Consider the following 17,029-nt stretch of genomic DNA (forward strand, 5'->3'; position numbering starts at 1 on the left):
GTAAAAATTTCTTTATTCAAGGTGTAACAGATTGTATTTGTGAAACCTATGGAGTTTTTTAGCAGCAGAAATAGTTTTCTTAAACTACATCTGTTTTTCCACCTGGAATACCATTAATGGTAATTAGTATTGTGTCTAGAGTAGTTGCTTCATGTACTTCAGCTGAGTAGTAGAAAATAAGTCTTTTTCTTGGGTATTTTCTTTTTGGTGTCTGTTTCTTCTTCATAGAATACTTGAAAAAGCATTCTAGAATTAGGAGGGGGGGAAAAAAAACCCACAAAGTTTTATTTATTTATAAAATAATTGGTTATCTTGCACTCATTCATAGACTGGTTTGGCTTGGAAGGGACATTAAAGATCATCTAGTTCCAACCCTGCCACCATGGGCAGAGACACCTTCCACTAGAAAATTGCTCAAGGTCTCATCCAATCTGGCCTTGTAGCCAGGTGGGAGTTGGTCTCTTCTCCCAGGCAACCAGCACCAGAACAAGTGGGCACAGTCTCAAGCTGCACCAGGGGAGGTTTAGGCTGGATGTTAGGAAGAAGTTCTTCATGGAAAGAGAGATTGGCCATTGGAATGTGCTGCCCAGGGAGGCTGATGGACTCGCTGTCACTGGAAGCGCTTAAGAAGAGACTGGATGAGGCACTTGGTGCCATGGTTTAGTTGATTAGATGGTGTTGGGTGATAGGTTGGACTCCATGATCTCGAAGGTTTTTTCCAACCTGGTTAATTCTGTATCTGTATCTGTCTCCAGGGAAGAGGCATCTACAACCTCCCTGGGCAACCTGTTCTGGTGTCTCACCACCTTGACAGTGAAAAATGTCTTTCTAATATCTAGTCTGTATCTGCCCTTCTCAAGTTTCAATTTTGCAGTCTTTGAAGCAAGTCCTTAAAAAGGATTTTATTTCTCCCACTCCATTTTCCACAGCTTGGGGAGCACTGGCATGTTCCAGCCCCATTCCGTGTACAGAGCTGAATGCATTTGTAAAGTTCAGTAAATAGTGTGCAAAAAGGATGCCTATTAACATCCTGAGTAATCACCAACAACAGAGTAAATAGGAGGTTAATGAGATTAAGGGTAAAGAGGAACCTAAGCATTTGAGTGCACCACCCCATGGCCCCATAGCTGGTGGCAGCCCTGTTTCTGTTGACAAGCTCAGCATGGCTATAGACGCAGTAGTCATTTTGCTGCTGTTCCCTATACAATGCTTAATGAGTTCCTACTGTTGGCAATTTTTCTTCAGCTACTGTATAATATTATTAAATCCCACTCCTTGCAAGAGGATTTGAGCTTTTTATTTTCTTTTAATTTAGAAAATAAGTCTTTGTTTGTACTTTCTAGTGCTGGCACTCAGTGATGTCTGAAGTTTTCTCCCAAGCACCTGATAACCACCTAGATAGCTCCACAGCACCACCAGAGGAATTGGCCCAAGTCTTTTCTGGGAGACATGCTTTGGGTTGGAAGGGACCCTAAAGATTATCCAGTTCCAACCCCCATGCCATAAGCAAGGACACCACCTCTTATGCCAGGTTGTTCAAGGCCCCATCCACCATGACTTTGAACACTTCTGTCAGAATATCTTACTCAGAAGTGCATTGAGATTTAACCCTTATTTTCTTATCTCAAGCTTCATCTTGGCTTGATTTCCTCTGTCTTTTGTCTTTCTCTTTCCAAATGTTCTCTTTCATGAACTTCCCATTATATCTTGCAAGGAGAGAAAGACCCGGTTTCCAAGCAAAAGCATGACTTTTCCTGACTGTAGTATCCTCCTAGCCCTTGCCCTTCCTAGATTACTGTTTTTTCTGGACATGATGCTTTCTGTCCATCTTCCTCTAGCATCTGTCAGTCCTCAGTATTTTCTCAATGTCACTGCCTCAATTGTCGATTTGTTTTCTCCACCCAAACTGCAGTCGCATGGCTGAGTCAAAGCTCTAGGCACCGACTCCCCTTACTGGTCAGTTGACAAACTGCAGCTATGTTGGTTCGCCCCCCCCCCCCCCCCCCCCCCCCCTTAAAGTGAAAATCCCTCCCTGAGAAACCTATTTTGTTTACTCAAGATAAATCTTGTACTTATGACCCTAGCTTTTCTTTTTACTGTGGTTCTGATTAAACCAGCAACCATCGACTTAATCTGTGTGGAGTATGGGCACTGCACACTGCCTAAATTAATTATTTGCCTCTTAGCTTTTGGTTTTGTTTGTTGAAGGTCTTTTTGAATTCTTTGTTGGCTTTGATGTTGTTTTGTGGTCTGTAGGTTTTTTTTTTGTTTGGTTGGTTTCCTTGGTCTGTTTTTCTTTGTGGGTTTTATTTTAATATTGCAAGGCTTTTTTGTCTTCTGTTTCAATGGAGTAGGGCAGTGATTTCTCTCTGTCAGCTCTTTTGTACTTGGGCACAGATGACTAGTTAAGGGATCGGGAGCAAAAACATTCTCCTCTATTCTTCCATCTGCAGGGAATAATGAGGCAAGAAAGAGGAAGACCCAGCAGTTCAGTATCTGGCTCCAAATCTGATGTCACCAGTAGAATTCTAGGGTTTTTTGATCATGGGTCAGTTTACATGACACCAGACCTGCTGGTGACAGATGAGGTGTATCTACCTCAAAGAGGTGAAAGCATCTTTTTGTTGGAGTTAGCAGGACTGATTAAAAGAGGTAGATCTGTACTGCAGCAAAAAAAACCCAAGGGTTATTGATATGGTAGAAACCACAGAAGCACCTGAGGAAAGTCACAGAGGAATTAAGGCTTCTCCCCTCAAAAAGTGGCAGGATCAATAGCCCAACTGAATTGCATCTGCATCAATACATGCAACATGGACAATGGACGGGAGATGGAAGCCATTGTGCTGCAGGAAAACTGTGACATATTGGAATGATGTGTACAACTGGAATGCTGCAATGGATGGCTCAAAACTTCAGAAGGGATAGGCCAGGAAGTTCCTCTGTTTCAGCACTTTCATTGTAAAACATTTCTTCCTGGGAAAAGAAGAAGATAGGGTTTTGATGGGAGTTGGTCATCCCTTGCCTTGCAAAGACGTGATAGGAATGTTAGGAAGAAGTTCTTCAGTACAACAGTGATGAGTCTCTGGAATGGCTTGCCCAGGGAGGTTGTGGGATGCCCTCTTCCTGGAGGTGGATGGATGAGGCCTGGAGCAACCAAGTCTAGTTGAGAGGCATCCCTGCCCATAGCAGGGAGGTTGGAGTGGATGATCTCTAAGATCCCATTCAAGCCATTCTATGATATAGGGTGTTTTGAGGGAGAAGAAATTAGGTCTTGGGTTATAACTGGGAGACCAGTTGAGATCTGAGGTGTGCTCTCAGTGCCGAGTCTTTGCCCATGGGTCACATTCCTGGTTAGTGTGTGGAAAGCTCATAGTGATGCTGCCAAAGATTGCAGTGCGGTTGGGCAGAGGTTGCTGGTACACAGAAGAGCAAGACTCTCGTAAGGGGCAGAAGGTATTAAAACCCATGGGCACAATTGCTTGTGGTTTTATTTCAGTCTCTTTGCAAACAGAAGTGATGGAAACAGCAAATATGTGTTAGTGGAAGGGAGGGATTTGCACATGTTCCTGTGTGAGGGCAGAGAAACTCTGAGCTTGCTGCAGCATGTTACTGATATTTGTGTCTGAGTGCTGGAAATTTCGCAAGAGATGCTGAGACTGGAGAAATCTATTTTGTTACCTCGCAAGTGGGTGATTAAACCCTTCCACATTTTCTTCTTCACTGTGGGGATCCTTAAGTTGTTATGCTTGTTTTCTTTAGCAATCACATTAAAAGCATGGAGTAGCTTCATTATTTAATTATTTAGCTCTGGAAAGCCCTTCTCTTTGCCTGTGTTCTGCAAAAGCACTTTAATTGATCTTTCAGATGGTCGAGAAGAGGACAGAGAAGAAAATGTTTAATGCAACATATAATTCTTTCTGGGTTTGCCTCAAAAGAAGAAGCCACTTTACTAAGATTTATGCCTCCAAACAGTTTATGCAGACGGTGCAGCTCTGGTTTATCTGCCCGCTGCAGCAGGCTGATGCAAAGAAATGCCTTGATCAGTGGTATGAACTGGTTCAGGAGGGCTGCCAAATTGCTTCAGTGATAAACACGGGGACAGTTTCTTGCCACCTTGATTATAATTGTTATATCTTTTTACACTTCTGATTTTATATTGTACCTGAAGCTTAAAAATTAACATTATGCAAGGCCATTTCTTGCTGTTCACAAGTCTCATGCAAGAATCTAGAGCACAAGTCTTGCAAAGTGTAGTTGAGGGAACTGGGGTTGTTTAGCCTGAAGAAAAGGAGACTCAGGGGAGACCTTCTCACTCTACAGCTACTTGAAAGGAGGTTGTAGTGAGGTGGATATTGGTCTCTTCTTCCAAGCAATAAGTGATAGGAAAAGAGAAAATGTCCTATTATTGTTCCAGGGGAAGGTTAGACAAGATATTAGGAAAAATTTGTTCATAGAGCTTTGTCAAGCCCTGAAACAGACTGCCCAGGGAGGTGGTGGAGTCACCATCCCTGGAGGTATTTAATGGTGTGTAGATGTAGCGCTGAGTGGTGTGTTGGCAGTGGTGGGTTAGCAGTTGGACTTGATGATCTTAAAGGTCTCTTCCAACAAAGATGATTAAACACTGAAGCATTAAACCAGGACGCGTTTTTATGGATTGTGCAGTACGAGGATGCTTCAGAGGCAGGTGAGATGATTTTGCTTGTCTTTAATTCTCCTCCATACATGGCCCTGCATTGTGGAGTTTATGCAAGCCTGGCAGCTGATCACAGATTGCCTGAATTGCAGAATGTTGCTTCAGTGTCAACACCTCCTTCTTGTCTACTTAAGGTGAAACAGCTGGGGAAATTCACTGCTATTGTATGCTTACCTTTAAGGTTTGACATCTGAGCTTCTTTTGTCTGTACGTGCTGGTTGAGTTGGGATTATTTATGGGCTAGGATCATCTTGCTTTGTCTCTGCTGTAGCCAAAGGTCAAACAAAATACTGTAGACCAGGTCTTGTTCAGTGTTCATGGTATGTTGTGGCTGAGATGTGGATGACATGTGTTAATGCACGTCTCAGTGGTTTGCTCATTCAGTACTAAGGGTTTCTGGTGATATCTGGGCATAGAATAATTTAGGTTAGAAAGGAACCTTTAAGATCATCAAATCCAACCATTAGTAAACATGATCTGGAAGACCTCAACTAAGAGACTGTGCCTTAAAGCTCTCCCTAAAATAATGATCTCATACAGCTCATGGCAGGCTGAAGCTAGAGCTTCATGGAGACTTATGACAGGATGCAATTGGAATAATGGAGAAGGGAATGAGCTTGAATGCCCCATCAGAAACCTCTTACATGTAGGTGGGGCAGAACCACACAAATAGATATCCTACTGTTGAAGGTCCAGCTGGTAATCGCTGAGTTTGAGCATTGCTGTAGGCTTATACATATTGTGAACTGGAAGCTGTGGAAGGGAAAGACATGAAGGCTGCTTGCTGACTTTGGATAACTAAATTTATTGAAGAGTAGAAGGAAAAAAGGAGATGAAGGTCATCATAGGACCAGTTGGGAGTCTGGAAGCAAAGCCAAGCTCACAGAAAAGGTATTGCAGGGCTGTAGGTCCTGAGGAAGACTGTTGTCATACACAGACAACTTTGCAAAGCTCTCTGGAGCCTGGGAAGACTGTGGAGATGTGGACTGTGGGGTTGCTGGCACTCTCCTGTCCTGATGAGTTTGTCTATGCACTTGAGTTAAACTTTTTGGAGGTTGTGTGAATGTGTCAAGTAAACAAACCCCATACTGAAATATTTGATATTTGGAGGTTTTCAGCTGTGTTTATGTGAAATATGGTGTGTGCCATACCTTAAGAGTGGATTTTCAATATATTTTTGGGTCCTTCTAATTTAATACTGAGCGTGAGAAAGAAGAGACCTTGTCTAAGACCCCTCTCCAAAGAAAAAAAAAAGAGGGGGGTGGGGGGTGGGGAAAGCATAAGAAAAAGTGAGAAGTAAGTGGAAAGATCTTGTCATGAAACCTAAATTCACTTAGAAACATCTAGTTTCAAAAGGTATCTTTAGAAGCTCATTCTGTGCTTTTATTGCAAGGACAGTGCTGTACTGCCGCACTATATCAGAGAACCACCTAACAGCAGCTCCTCTGTCCTGATCGACTGCCTAGAGCTGGAGGGTTTTGTGCTTAACCCAACAAATATTTTATCTTGGTGTCTCCAGGGGTAAAATGAAAGGGCCAGATGCTTTGGGCGGTTAATATGGAGTGAATTAGATGCTTGGGAAAGGCATTAAAAGCTGCAGTCACTCTAGAGAGATCGTATCCCAGTGCTGGAAAGGAGAGGCGAGATGCTGCTGTGCATCCTCCTGCTGGTGGGCTGCCGTGGGTCTGTTGCAAGCATGGGGACATCCATCTGGATTGCAGGATGAAGACAGCTGGTTGTTTGTTCAATTTGCATTTAGCTGAAGGATGCCTAGATCAGATAAAAAAGGCAAAAACCCCCAAACACCCAACGCTAGGATCGTGAAATGGTTTGGGTTGGAAGGGACCTTTAAAAAATCATCTAGTCCAATACCCCTGCAGTGAGCAGGGACATCTTTGACTAGAGCAGGTTGCTCAGAGCCCTATCCAACCTGACCTGGAATGTTTCAAGGGATGGGGATTTGACCACCTCTCAGCCATCAGGACCAGTGTCTCACTACCCTCAGTGTGAAAAATGTCACTCTTAATTCTAGTATAAATCTCCCCTCTTTTAGTTTAAAACCATCACCCCTTGTCCTGTCACATCATACCCAGATGAAAAGTCTGCCTCTGCCTTTCTTATAGGCCCTCTTTATGTACTGAAAAGCTGAAAAAAGCTCTCTCTGCAGCCTTCTCTTCTCTTCCAGAAGCTGCATCTTTTTATCTTCCCCCTTGTCTCCCAGCCGTGAGGCAGGGATAACCCAGCCTACTTGGCAAGGAGGTGCCCAAGTACTAACTGTGAAGAGGATGTGTTGTCTTCTAAATGTCTTCTACCACCAGGATGGGAGCAGGGAAGCATCTTAGATGGTCACTAGCTGGGGATAGGGAGTCCCGTTTTTCCGCTATTGGGGTTATTCTGGTGACCCATCAATGCTCGGAGCAGCCCAGCCCTCGTTCTGCTGGCTGGGTTTGGTGTTGATTTTTTGCCACTTTCTCAGAAATCGCTCTCAACTCAGCCTGCTTTTTATAGAAACTGGCTTTCATCATTTGTAATCCTAAAGGCTCTCCTGCAATGGAGGAGGTTTGGGCTGTTATTTTTAACTGAATGTTTCATTGATCTGATTTACAGCAGGAGCTGCTGGCTGCTGTATTAGCAAGAGAGCAGAGACTCAGCCGTGGGGTGGGGTGGGGAAGGAGCAGTGTGGGGAGGTCGTGAGTTATCTCCCTTGTCAGAACTAATGCATCACAATGCTGCAGCCCAAAGATGCTTTTCTGTGCCATTTTAAGCCAGTAAAAGTCAGGACTCTGCTCTCTTTTAAGTGGATCCATGGACTTGAGCCTGATCTAGCATTTTGGCATTGGTGTGCTAGTTGTCTGCATGGTGAGCTAGTTCAAGAGCTTGATTGCTTCAAAACAAAACCCTACCCAAAAAAATGACTTAGATTTGGGTACAGGAGTTGTAGCCTTGGCTCTACAAGGCAGCTTGCTGCAGTCACTAGGGGTGAACTAATCTTGCTTGTATACTCAGCTGAAGAAGCTAAGTGCCAACCATTGGGAGTTAAAATCATAGACTCATACAGTTGTTTGATTGGGAGAGACCTCTAAGATTATTGAGTCCAACCTCAATACCACCATAGCCATTAAACCATGTCCTGAAGTGTCTGTATGTTTTTTGAACAGCTCCAGGGGTGGTGACTCCTCCTCCCTGGGCAGCCCATTCCAATGCCTGACCACTCTTTCAGTAAGGAAATGTCTCCTAATATCCCACCTAAACCTCCCAGGCTATTTCCTTTCCTCCCCTGATACTCGGGAGCAGAGACTGACCCCAATACACTGCAACCTCCATTCAGGGAGTTGTGGAAGACAATGATGTCTCTCTTCAATCCCCTTTTCTCCAGACTAAACAATTCCAATTCCCTCATCCCCTCCTCTGAAGTCTTGATCTCCAGGCCCTTCACCAGCTTTGATGCCCTTCTCTATACTTGGTAGGACCTCATTTGGTGTGCTAAGGTGGAAGATGGTCTCTTCTGGGTAGTGCTTTTACCTATGATGTGAAAGCTTCCATCGCTGATGCTTTCCTGCATGAAGAGTACATCTGAGCTAGGGGCACCTGAAGCCTTTAGGGACAGTTTTGAGTGTTCAGCTCTATCCTAACCAAGTGTGTAAATAAAGCTGGAAGCCAGTGGAATGGGTGATTTTTTTTCTACTTGGTGAACCAGAAAATTAAATGCAAATACAGTGTTTGGGGCATGGGTATGAAAGTGAGAACAGATGAGAACTATTACATTGTTTCCAGAAGTGGAATTTTGTTTGTCTGAAGTCTTCCTACTGTCACTGTCTTGCTGCCTCTGCCGCTTTAGTAGGTTGGCTGAGTTAATAATATCAAAAGAAAGAGTACAGCTTGCTGGTTTGGGCTTTTCTTCTCTACCCAACAGTCAATGAATGTGTTCAGGAAGCAGGGCAACAGGAAAATTCAGCAATTACCCATGTTTTTGGTATCATCTATCTAACTACTTAGTACATGTCCAAGTCTAGCTTACCCATGTGTGCTGCTGGTGTCCTTTCTGGTACTTGGGAGGGTGCTTTGGAGAACAAAATGAGACATGGATGGGGCTTGAAGCTACAAAAGGAAGGTGTCTGTGTCCAGAGGATGTAGAGATTGTGTCATGGGGGAGCAGGGGTTATTGTGACAGGAAGCATTTTGCAGGGGACATGAGCAGGGATGCTCAGCCACTGTGGCTCTGAGAACATGTTGCTCTGCAGTTTAGAAGCATGTGGGTTTATTACTACTAAGGCATGGACTGAACAAACAAAATGGACTTGAGAACTACTCTGTTGAAGGGAAGGGATTTTTTCTTTTAAAATACTCTTCTGGCATTCAGATGCTCAGGGCATTTCTCTTAGTCTGCCTGACCCAAGATGTTCCTGTCACACTGGGTGCTACTATTAGTGGCACTAATTGGTGGTCTTGTGCTTCATCATAGGATGTTCTGGACTTCTGAAGATGAGTATGCTCATGTGTTTGTGGTGAAGAAGACTCTTGTATACCAAGACTTGCTCTCTGGTTGCTTTTTTCCCTGAATGCTCAAATTATCTCCATTTTCTGTTGAGATGTTTGTAAACTTTTTACTTTCTGCAGACTTCAATTTGCCATTGACCTTTCTTGCAGCCTGAAAGCAGTGTTCTTGGTGCTGTGAGCAATACAAACTGTCTGAAATTATACCTCTCACCCTCCATCTATCCATCTCAGATCATCTTTGCAGGAGGGTCGTGCATTATCACTTGTAGTTTGCTTTCAGAAACAAGGATGGTGGCAAATAAATGCTGGTGGTGGAAACTGGAGAACATGGACTGCTGTAGCTTGCTCCATATGTAGACAGGAAAGAGGAATGGATTTAAAATACATACATATTTTTTAATATATGCATATATTCCTTGGAGAGGCCTCTGTGTCTTTCTCAAACTATGTTTTTCTAGCATGGTAGGCAAAGATGTTCATATTAGCTGATTTTCATAGAATGGTTTGGGTCAAAGGGACCTTTAAAGGTCATCTAGCCAAGCCCCCTGCAATGAGCAGGGACACCTGCAACTAGAGCAGTTTGCTCAGAACTTCAAACACCTGACCCAGAATGTTTCCAGGGATGGGGCACTGACCACCTCTCTGGGCAGTGTGGGCTGGTGCTTTGCCACCCTCAGGGTTAAAAATAAATTATTTTTTGAATGTAGTCTGAGTGTAGGGGCAGAATGACCTCCCTGCCCCTATGCTGAAGACTCTGAAGCTGGACACAGTGCTCAGAGACCTCACCAGAATAGAGCAGAGAGTCTGAATTGCCTCCCTTGACTTTCCTCTCTTACAACTGGAAATGCCAATGTAGGGCATTGCAGTAAAGGCAGCTGTGATTTGGTTAGAAAATGTAGTGATGCAAACTCTGCTGTGTGTGCTTGCCTTTGCATGCTTCCCCTGCACCTGGATTATTTCCATCTCCATGAATTGATTTTAGATTGGAAACCTACAGGTGTGTTGCTGCCTTTTTCTTAGTAATCACTGGCACTCCCTTAATTTTTACCCTGCAGTTTAGTGGAAGGGTTGTTGAGATCCAGCTGTGTTGGTATTCAGCAGTTCTACTCTGACTTGACTGCAAACAAGACTGTGTGTTAGATGGCAAAAATCTTTAGCACAGAAATGCAAAATTCAGGCAGTGAATGGTGTAGATCTAGACTTCAGAGTCAAGTAACAAAAGTCAGGTCATTGATGTAATTGAAGTACACATTTCTCCTAGTTCCCTTCTCTACTTAATTATGGTCCAAATTTGTTGATCACATGGGAAGATATTGTGGGTGGATGCATTTGTCAGAACAATGACAGGCTTATCAGAGAATTGTAGAAGGATATGAGTTGGAAAAGGCTAAAGACCTATTCATTTTAATCCCTGTGCCTTGAGCAGGGTCACCTTCCACTAGAACAGGTTGCTCAACCTGACCTTGATTCAAAACACGCTGTGTAATTTGACTACATCTTGTGCGAGGAAACCCAAGTGTCTAAAGTGGCCTTAGGGCAGGAACAGTAGTGACTGGCTGCACTAGTGGTGGCTACACAACCAAGACTGGTCTTGCTGGGGACACCAGCAAGGATGTCACGAAAGAAATGTGTAAAATACAAGCTTGAAGGAGGATCTTCATCTGTTGAAGAACAACTAGAGGTACTTTCTTTCCTACAGATGTGGCTTTCATCTCCTGACCTTCTTTCCACCTCTGTTTCTATCCCTACTACAAGTCCAATCATAACTCTGACTGCTTACCCATTTGTCCACTCGTAGGTAATCCATAGGCTGGGTAGTTGCTGCAAGTGTTGTGTTTTGATCTTCTCCTCCACACTGGTGTTCACTTATCTTTCTTTCCTTGGTTCAAACCTTAATATTTCACTCATCTGTTGGGTTGGTAATTGTATTTTAGGATGTTTATTGTTCCTTTTTTTCTCTCCAATTTGTTTGAAGCTGGCCAACAGCTTCAAGTTACGGGAGCAGCTGAAAAATCAGGGGAACGGGAGTAGTATATGGGAAAGTCAGTGTTGGACCATTGATAGTTCTTGTATCACTGTAATTCTCTGTGGTGATCATCAGCATGCTGCTGGGAAAGGCTGAGAAAGTGGCATCTGTCATCCCAAGACCATGGGAGGCCAGCCTTTTTGTTTGCAAATATGGGCAAACAATAGAGTGAGTGTCTGGTGGCAGTGCCATGGTAACAAGTAGAAAAGACTTCTCTATCTGTTCCAGAAGATCTCCTGGTGGGGAATGTCAAAAAATGCACCTTCTGTGACTTCTGCATCCTTTGTGACACAGCATCTCTCTTGACTTTTGGTAGCCTATTTGTGGAAGTATTTAGGGAACATATTCTGCTGCATATTCTCCCATCTGTCTTTTCCCCAAATTCGCTGGCCTTGGTGTATGCTCAAGAATAGACTCATGTTCTCCGTTGTGTTGAGAAGGCAGTTAGGAGTTTATTTTTTGACCTTCCTGTTTAGATGACAATATTTTTAGTATCTTACATGATGGCTGTTTCTGACTTGATTTTTGTCATTTGGACTTTCTTTTTCCATTTAAACGCAGAGGGGAAAGCTTTATCAGCATCTTCAGCTGAGAGATATTTTGGGGTGTTCTGTCACCCAGACCAAGTTGTGCAAGAGCAACTTTTCATGGTGCTTGATTACTCTTCTACTCTGTTTGTAAAGGACTTTTTCAAGAAAGGATGAACTGGGCTTGTGATACTTACCAGTCCACAAGAATTTAAGTTGCTTGGATGTACAGACTCTGAATAAGCATGCAAAAAGGGACCTCAAAACATCACACTTTTCCTACCCCCAGAGAAATGTGAAATCATGGTTTGGGTTGGAAAGGACCTTAAAGATCATCCTGTTTCAACTCCACGACCGTGGGCAGGAACACCTTCCACTAGGCCAAGTTTCTCAAAGTCCCATGCAACCTGGCCTGGAATGGTTCCAGAAATGGGGAATGCTTCCAGGTACTCTGGGTAAACCCGTTCCAGTGTCTCACCGCCCTTGCACTGAAGAATTTCTAGCTGATATCTTCTCTAAAACTGCACTCATTCAGTTTGAAGCTGTTATCCTTCAGTGTTTGCAAGTGTAGAGTCCTGCACCTGGAGAGGGATAACCTCTTGCACAAGCACAGGTTAGGGATTGATCTGCTGGAAAGTAGCTCCATGAAGAAAGACCTGAGAGTGCTGGTAGAAAAAGTTCACCATGAGCCAGCAATGTGGTCTTGTGGCTCCAGGCTTTCTTCTTTGACTGCTGAGAAAGCCAACCTGGATTCCTGGACACAACACTTGGGTTATGTGGGTGAGGCTGGCCACAGAATGGCTTTCTCTCCTTTCATTCAGGGAATTTAAGTTGAATTAATGTCCTGGCATGAATTACTGCTTTTAGATATGACCAGCAGCCAGAGTAAGTATACCTCTGCGGGCCCTTTCCTTGCACATGTCAGCGCTTTGAACAATCAGAAAATCTTTGACAAAATGTTTACTTAGGTGTGTTGCAATCTCACTCTCTGGATTTGGCAATATTGATTATCTGTTTCTGTTTGCTTCCTCCTGAACTGAGGTCGTGGCTGGAGAAAAAGCCATTGGAATTCCCAGACAAAGGAGTGTGGGACCTGGAGTCCCTCTGAGCTTGTGCATCATCCATGGAGCTGTTTTGAGCATTGTCGCTGCTACTCGTGATGGCTTGTTTACAACAGGAAGACTCAGTGGAAAATTTTGTGGTGTTAAGTAGCTCTAAAATTGAGCCAACAGCGTTAACTGCATTCATGATTATGACTTGGAGTAGGCTACTATAATTTCAAACCTTGTGTGTTTAATTTCTTTGTAGAAAGCATCTCATCGGTACGATAATTCCCAATCCAAATCCTCTTCAAAAGTTGTGACACCAACTGTTAAGGTAATTCTTACTCCCAAGCAGCAAGTGGTAGGACAAGAGGAAATGACCACAAGTTGTGCCAGGGGAGGTTTAGGTCAGACACTAGGAAAACATTCTTCTCTGAGGGGTTTGGAAAATATTGAAACAGGCTGTTGAGGGAGATTGTGGAGTCACCATCCCTGGAGGTATTTGAAAGATGTATGGATTTGGTCCTGAGGGGAAATAGTTTAGTGATGGACTTGACAATGTTGGTTTAGCAGTTGGAGCAAAGATCATGAAGAGACTGTCTGGGGTGCTTGTTGCCATGGTTTAGTTGATTAGATAGTGTTGGATGATAGGTTGGACTCGGTGATCTTGAAGGTCTTTTCCAACCTGGTTAATTCTATTCCAAAGGACTTTTTCCAACCAAAACATTTCCATAGTTCTATGATCTTTCCACTTTGGGACAAACAGTCATGTGAATGAGCCTCCGTATTTCTTATGTACCTTGCACTGTGACCTGGGAGCACCTTTTTGTGCAGTCTTTCAGCATCTTTGAGATGAAGGGAAGCATTGAGAGAATAATTGATAGGACTTCATGTCATGATGCCGTTTGGTTACAGTGTATTCATGTTGGAATATTCAGCAGAACATCATTCTGGAGTTCATGGCGAATGTTGTCGATGGCTTATGTCAGATGGGATTTCTTATTTTTTTTCTTCCAAAGTTTTCTTGCTCTATATGAAATAAATGATTATTTCCTCTACTCTCAGTAGCTGGTATCAAATGCGAACCCTTCAATTAAAATGTTTCTAGAGTTATTTTTTCTCCAAATAAGACTGTGTTATTAGCTTATGTTCTTACGTTTACTTATTAATTTTGTTCCCTCTTTAAATAATCCTAAAATGTGGATACAAATCGTTTCCCTCTGCCCACATCCTGGAGAAAACATCTATCTCCCAAAATAGCTGAATGATGTTACATTTTGTTTGTTGTAGGAAGAAAAACAGCAAGTCGGAGTTGAACAACAGAGTGAAAATTCTTTGAGAAGATGGAAATTGCTTTTTCTTTTTTTTCCCCCTTCTCTTTTTGGTGTTGTTAGATCTGTACTAGCTGTGCCTGTGACCTGGAGATGGTGTGCAGCTCCTGCAGCTATTACAGGGCTGGTGGATGAACAACAGAGAAAGGGCTGTAAGAGCATAAGCAGTGGTTTTCTGCATTTTGGAAAGCTCCAGAGTTCATTTTCCCCATCAAAGCAGGGCTGAGAGAAATGAATGCTGGTAAGAAGCCTATGTTTGATTTCTCAATCAGCCTGGAAAAATCAGAATGCCTTTCCATCCAGCCTAGGTAAAATAGTGGTAATACAAGGCAACTTGACTGTCTTTTCTCAGAGATGGTCTGATTTAAAATCTTCATGGTTATTTGGAGATGTCTGTGCAGTACCTGCTGCCCTCTTGCTGAACAGAGGAACTTGGATTTGGTGTCATCGGTGCTTTCTTTTTCAGTGTGGTCTTCCTTTTCCTGATCTCTGGGGAAGAAAGCACTAGTCAAACACATATTCAAAAAGCAAGAGGGGAAGAAGAGTCTTTCCCTGATAGATGCAATGTCCTAACAATTTCTCCAGGCTGACAGTGGAGCTGATGTCACTGGTGATCTGGCAGCATTTGAAAATCATCTACCTGATCTGATGAGACCTTGCTTAAGTCTGTGCCAATGGGACACTGCAACTGGAAAGTTTTCATTTTTTCCACAGTTGTAACAGTTTAGAATATTAAAAATCTATTTATTCAATAGTGTGTATATGTTTTAAAAAAGTGTAGAAATACTATAGATTGCTTATATATTTATATATAAATACATATATTGGAGGGGGGGTTTTGCATTGACAAGTTAGAGTAGCAGCTGGGAAGAATTGCCCAAAATAAAGCATCACTAAATCAAATTGATTTTTGCTGCTTCCTACCCATTATAACCTAAACTTAACCCCCTCAAATCCAGCCTTTGCTCTGAACCAGCCACCTCACTGCTGAACCCATAATGGGCAAGTTCTGGGCTTGAGTTAGTTATTGCAACTCACAAGTGTGAGACACTTTGGAGACAGTAGCAGACATACCCTGAAAACCTTACCAACAGAGAGCCCCAAAGGATTTTGGGGATATGTTATAGTAGTTTTCCACACCTGAAGGAGGCCTACAGGAAAGCTGAGACTTTTGATCAGGGAGTGCGGTGGTTTAGCATGCATATTCAAAGAAACTTCTCTGCTGAAGGGGTTTGCAGACACTGCTCCCCAGGAAGGTGGTTGAATCCCCATTCCTTGACGTGTTTAAAAGAGGCAGAGATATGGTGCGGAGAGACAGGATTTACCATCAGACTTGGTAGAGTTAGATAATGGTGTTAATGATCTTAAAGGTCTTTTCCAGCCAAAATGATTCCATGATAGAATGAGAGGTAACATTTTTAAGCTGGAATAGGGTAGATTTTGGTCAGATATTAGGAAGAAATTATTGTGAGGGTGGTGAGGCCCTGGAACAGGCTGCTCAGATAAGTTGTGGATGCCTCATCCCTGGAAGTGTTCCAAGACCAGGTTAAATTGGCCTTTGAACAGCCTGATCTATCAGAAGGTGTCCCTGCCAAAGGGTCATTGGGGCTAATGGTCTTTAAGGTCCCTTCCAATCTGAACCATTCTATGAATCTCTGATTTTTCAAATTTCACACTAGATGATCTTAAGGTTTCTTCCAAACCAGGCTATGATTTGGCTTTCTGGTTTGTTGGTTCTACTGTAACTGGCTGTGTTTTTTTTAAAAATAGCTTCTCCTATTATCAGTTTGCAAAGGAAAAAATGGAAAACTGGAGTCCAGCATGCACCTGCTTTTGATTTTCTGCTCACATCTGCATAGGGGCTCAGAACGTGTCGGTTACTGCTCTTTATTTTTGTCGTCATTAATATTCTGACCATCTCAGTTTGTCCTTTAAATGACACAGTTATATATCTGCCTTGACATTAACCTCATAGAGCCACGTGTGCACAGAACTGCAGTGTGTTTGCTCTGCAAGTGTTCATCCCCATCCATATATCTCATCTACCAACTCTTGCTTTACTTAACCTGCAAAGAATTAAAGCACTTAATGGCCGGGAGCTTTGGCAACATGAATTAAAAGCCTTTTATAAATCAGCATTCAGTAGTCTTCAGTGCACTGTGTAAAGGTAAATAGCTGCTGCATCTCCCCCTCCTGCTGCTTCATGGCTGTGCCCTTGCATTAAATCCTTGGTAAACCTTCTCCTTATTGTGTTTCCTCTGTAAATCCTGCACCTTGTGGCTGGCTCCTAAATCTTGCAATTTGGTCAAAAAAACTAACTCCGGTATTTACTTGTTTGCTACTTTTAACAGAGTTGTTTGTATTTCACTAGCTTTGTACAGCTCTCTGTATGTATATATGTACATTATTCTTTACACAGCTCTCTGTGTGTATATATATATATAAATAATGTATTCTTTTACTTCTAAAAAGCTAACAAATCTTATGAGGGGAAGCTGAGAGAACTGGGGTGGTTCAGGCTGGACAAAAGGAGGCTGGGGGAGACTTCATTCCTCTCTACAACTACCTGAAAGGAGGTTGGAGTGAGTTGGGGGTTGGTCTCTCCTCTCTCCTGTCAAGTGACAGAATGAGAGGAAATTGCCTCAAGTTGCACGATGGGAGGTTTAGTTTGGATATAGAGAAACATTTATTTCTTGAAAGAGTGGTCAGGCATTGGAACAAGCTGCCCAGGGAGGAGGTGGAGTCACTGTCCCTGCAGGCATTCAAGAAACATGTGGACATGGCACTTTGGGACATGGTTTAACAGCAATGGGGTGGTGTTAGGCTGATGTTTGGACTCAATGATCTTAGAGATCTTTTCCAGCTGAAACAATTCTATGGTTCCATGAACTTTCTCAACCTCTTGTGAAGCG

At 43.0% G+C, this 17,029-nt stretch overlaps 1 protein-coding gene across 1 annotated transcript in view; it reads left to right on the forward strand.

The window, feature by feature from the left end:
* The window catches only part of TSNARE1 (t-SNARE domain containing 1), a 469,611-nt gene that overhangs the window by 19,045 nt on the left and 433,537 nt on the right, over positions 1-17,029 (forward strand). The gene's annotated exons all lie outside the window — the stretch shown is intronic.

This window comes from Dryobates pubescens, chromosome 14 (assembly GCF_014839835.1).
Source record: "Dryobates pubescens isolate bDryPub1 chromosome 14, bDryPub1.pri, whole genome shotgun sequence".
Lineage (NCBI taxonomy): Eukaryota > Metazoa > Chordata > Aves > Piciformes > Picidae > Dryobates > Dryobates pubescens.